General features: G+C 46.6%; 1 pseudogene; it reads right to left on the reverse strand.

The window, feature by feature from the left end:
* Window positions 1–336: 336 nt before the first annotated feature.
* Window positions 337–929, reverse strand: LOC119279370 (annotated as a pseudogene).
* Between the last annotated feature and the right edge of the window lie 4323 nt (window positions 930–5252).

Below are 5252 nucleotides of genomic sequence, written 5' to 3' on the forward strand. Positions count from 1 at the left end.
CGGGACGACAGGCTGAGCACGGCAGCCAGCCCCACACTCCCATCGCACACCCCACCCCACTGGCGCGGTGCGTTGCCTCGCTGCACGGCCGGTGGGTGACTGGTGGGCGTGCCGGACTGGCAGGGAGACCGGCCGTGCTCCTCCACCACACCTGCCATTGCCATGCTCCCTGTCCCGCTGTGCCGTGCGCTCCCCGTTCCTCCCCAAAAGTTATTTCCCTTCAAAAAAATAAGGGGCCTTGCTTGTAGGGTTGCCTTAACCAAGTACTCTACTAACCCATCGCCAAAATCCAACTACTACGGCTGCAACCAACTAAAGAACCAGCTAAATTGTCTTCTAGATTATCGGCTCTACTTTGTACAGTTTGCTCGTCGGAATGAGATGTTTGCCGGCCGCCGCCGGTCGCCGGAGGACGTCCGACCGCAGGTGCGAGAGCTCCTTCCTGAGCTTGTGCGAGAAGAGCCTGCACGCGTCCATGCTCAGGTCCACTGCCGCCGCCAGCGCCACGAACGCCGCCGCGTCTTCCGCACACCCGACGTGCGCCACCCCGACCTCCACCATGGGCTTGCTGCACCGCCCCTCGCCCTCCACCACCGCCGACATCATGAACCCGCGGTAGTTCCCCAGAGGCCACTGGCTGAAGTCGTCGCTGCCTCGCGGGCTGCAGCCCGGGGTGCTCCCCCGGCTCAGGGTCTGCGCGGCTGTCAGGTCGAGCGCGAACTTGCCGCCCTTGGACGCGGCGATGGTGGAGTCCGCGATGGGGACGGCGTGGTCCACGCCGGGGACGAGGAGGTCGAAGCGGTAGCCGAGGCTGTCGGACGACCCCGCCCCACCCCGCCGCGCTCGCGCCAGCACTCGAGGCGGCCCCATGGCTCCCACGCGCCGTCGCCGGCGGGCCGGAGGATGAGCCACGCACCCGGGTTGGAGCGGGTTGATTACTGCTAAGGCCAGGGGATAATTGCAAAATGTGATGCGCTGACCGGCTCTGCTGACTAGGCTCCACTTGTCGTCGTCTGATTGGCTAGGACTAAATTTGCACATTGGGTGCAAGTTGTGGGACTCAATAGTTGGCTTTTGCAAGTTTGGGACCAAATCGTCACATCTAGGACAAGTTGTGGGACTCCCGGTGCTATTACCTCCAAATGGAAGTTTTAGTTGCAAAACTGAAAAAGACAAAAACCAACAGAAAACTCCTGGCTAGAAATTACTGTAGCGACGCTGTAGCGGTTGCCGCGTGGCAGCACGTGATTGGCTGGAATACCTCCTATGCGCACGTGCTCACCGTGTACAGAGGAAAACGGCGGTGGCGATCGGCGGCGGCGGTGGCGCGTCTCCGGCGAGTCTCCGGTGAAGGCGAGGTGACGGGCGGGTGCGGTGTGCGGTGGAGGTGATGTTGGTGGTGCTCAACGGCGGCGTAGCTCCCTCTGTAGGCGACAGCGACGAGGTGAACCACGCTGGTGCTCCGGCGAAGTTGGGCGTCGGCGGCGGCGTCGTTCTAGTGATCTGCAGGTCACCCCGATTGGTAAAACGAGTGCGTCGTGGAGCGGCGGATCTAACGTAGAAGGAAGTGGGGCTCGGCGCGTTCTTACGGTGGCGCAACTTCCCGGAGAACAGCGGCGGACGGCGGAGCACTTCGGTGAGATCCAAACAGCGCAGCGGCTTCGAGCAGACGAGGAAAGAAAGGGGAGGGAGTGCGCTAGGGTTCCCGATGGCTTTTGCTCGAGCGGGGAGTCCCAGGGGTGCACGGGGTCGGACCAGGCGCCGGATTGGTCCGGGTCGGCCTCGGCGTGCGCGTGGCGGCGCATCCGGCTCGGTGAAGGGGATGAACAGGTGCGGGGCCCGCGGTCAGTGAGAGAGGCAGTGGGTCAGGTTTCGGGCTCGGTTCGGGCGCAGCGGCGCGGTGCAAACCGCTTTGCTGGAAAGGTGGGCTGCGGGCGACGAGAGCTGGGCTGGCGGCGCGGGCTAGCTGGGCCGCGCTGCGGCGCTATGCTGCGCTGCTTCTTTTTGTTTTAAAGAAAAGAAAACTGCTACAGCAGTTAAACTAAAATAAAAACAACATAATAAAACTAAAAAAAATACATAGACACACAGTAAAACATATACTACTAATATAAACTACAAGAACACTAGTTCCTCACCTAATGCATGTTTGGAAAATCATTTTATGCAACAGGCCACACAAAACAACAACAAAACAGATAAGTAAAATACTTTGGAGACTAATAAAAATACCAGAACATAACATATGAACTGGAAATAATATTCTTGACATTATGAACATTTTTAAACAGGGGAGAAGTCATGTTATCTCCACTCCAATAAATTGCCTTTAGTTGCATAATGAAAAGAATATTGCAGAAGAGCAAATAATGCATGGAAAAAATTGATATGCATATGTATGATCTAATAACATCCTAATTTAGGAAAATTGGGATGTTACAAAATCCTTACCCAAAACTTGAAAACTTCACAACACAAAACTCAACAGAAAATCTCATAAGCTCCGTTAGTATGAGAAAATAAATCGCCACTTTATGGTACTGTTGTGAACTCATTATTTATTTATATTGGTGTAATATATCCTGTATTCCAACTTTTCCATGATCATACCCCTCGATACTACCCATAGATTCATCAAAATAAGCAAACAACACATAGAAAACAGAATCTGTCAAAAACAGAAGAGTCTATAGCAATCTGTAACTCGCGAATACTTCTGTAACTCCAATATTTTTGTAAAATTAGGAAACCCTGGGTAATTTGTGTACCAATCCAGTGCAAAAAGAATCACATCAAAATCATGCTTATGTGAATTAACAGAACTATTTTTCTGGGCGCAAAGTTTATGTTTCTTAACAAGATTAAAACAACTATCACCATAAGCCATCCCAAAGGTCTTACTTGGCAGAAACATTAATTAAAACATAAAACCACATCTAACCAGAGGCTAGATGAATTATTCAAAGCAAAACAGGAACAAAAAGTAAAGAACAAAAAAAATGGGTTGCCTCCCAACAAGCGCTATTGTTTAACGCCCTTAGCTAGGCATCAAATACGAATAGATCTAGGTATTGTCGTCTTTGGTATGCAATTATTTTCTCATCAAATCCTCCAAAACTCGTCTTAACAAATCTATCGATTCCTTTATTTACCGTCTAGTAGATGAACTCAAATCATGAAAAGGACTTTTATTAGTTATTTCGACATTCATAAAACCCGTGATCGGGATCATCACCATAAATATCATCATAAAGAACATGAATCTCATTTCTAATGGGTTCCTTCATCATCTTATTCAACCAATCCCTTTTGAATCCCACATGAATACCCCTTGCGATCCAATCAAATTCCTCATAGGCCTCAAGGTACAAAGATTGAGAGATTTCTGAATAGGGAACTCTCCTCCTAAGGTTTTCACTATAAGATTGATAATCCCTGGATTCCAAACTACACATAGAATATTTATCATGGAGGATATCTTCAATTGTAGCTTGTTGTATTATAAAATAAAATTCACGCATAAGAATGATGGTGACAATCTTTTTAGCTATAGGATGATTCATGTTGGGATGTTCGTAAAACACTTTTTGCAAACTAGGATGAATGTGCACAAATTTTCTTTCTAGTTTCTCAACAAGCATAATGATGTCACCCGCATAACAATTTGTACTGAGAAGAATAGATATTTTATTAATAGGCATAGATCTCGTACAATCAAAGAATTCTTGAATAACACATTTTCCAATAATATTATCATCAGCCACTCGAAAAGTTTTTGCTTTGTAATTAGGAGAATTTTCAGTTTCATGATCCAAAGAACAAGATCCAAGTTTTTCTTCAATATTTTCAAGGATAACCTCCCCAGTTTCAGACATGGTGTCAAAAAGCCAATCTAGCAAACCAGCAAACCGAAAGCGAACGAAGAAGACTAATGGAAGTGGGACGAAAAAAGGAAAATCTTTTTTGAAAAGCGTTTTAGAAGTGGGGGAGAGGAAAACGAGAGGCGAATGGTGAATAATGTAATGCACGAGATGAGAGTTTATGATGGGTACTTGCTATGTCTTGACTTGGCGTAGATCTCCCCGGCAACGGCGCCAGAAATTCTTTCTGCTACTTCTTGAGCTTGTGTTGGTTTTTCCCTTGAAGAGGAAAGGGTGATGCACCAAAGTAGAGATAAGTATTTCCTTCAGCTTGAGAACCAAGGTATCAATCCAGTAGGAGACAATGCATAAATCACCGAATACATGCACAAACAATCAAACAACTTGCACCCAATGCGATAAAGGGGTTGTCAATCCCTTCACGGTTACTTGCAAAAGTGAGATCTGATAGAGATAGATAAACAAAAAGTAAAATATTTTTGGTATTTTTGGTATTTTTGGTTTATAGATCAGAAAGTAAAAGATTGCAAATAGTAGATCGGAAACTAATATGATGGAAAATAGATCCCGAGGCCATAGGTTTCACTAGAGGCTTCTCCCAAGATAGCAAATAATACGGTGGGTGAACAAATTACTGTCGAGCAATTGATAGAAAAGCGCAAAGTTATGACGATATCTAAGGGAATGATCATGAATATAGGCATCACGTCCGTGTCAAGTAGACCGAAACGATTCTGCATCTACTACTATTACTCCGCACATCAATCGCTATCCAGCATGCATCTAGAGTATCAAGTTCATAAAGAATGGAGTAACGCATTAAGTAAGATGACATGATGTAGAGGAATTAACTCAAGCAATATGCTAAAAACCCCATCTTTTTATCCTCGATGGCAACAATACAATACGTGCCTTGCTGACCCTACTATCACTGGGAAAGGACACCGCAAGATTGAACCCAAAGCAAGGCACTTCTCCCATTGCAAGAAAAACCAATCTAGTTGGCCAAACGAAACCGATAGTTCCAAGAGAATTACAAAGATATCAAATCATGCATATAAGGATTCAGAGAAGATTCAAATAATATCCATAGATAAGCTGATCATAAATCCACAATCCATCGGATCTCGGCAAACTCACCACAAAAAAGTATTACATCAAATAGATCTCGAAGAACATCGATGAGAACATGGTATTGAGAATCAAAGAGAGAGAAGAAGCCATCTAGCTACTAGTTATGGACCCGTAGGTCTGTGGTAAACTACTCACGCTTCATCGGAAGGACAATAGAGTTGATGTAGAATCCCTCTGTGATTGAACCCCCCTCCGGCAGGGTGCCGGGAAAGGTCCGTAGATGGGATCTCACGGGTA

Source organism: Triticum dicoccoides, chromosome 3B (assembly GCF_002162155.2).
Source record: "Triticum dicoccoides isolate Atlit2015 ecotype Zavitan chromosome 3B, WEW_v2.0, whole genome shotgun sequence".
Taxonomy (NCBI): Eukaryota; Viridiplantae; Streptophyta; class Magnoliopsida; order Poales; family Poaceae; genus Triticum; species Triticum dicoccoides.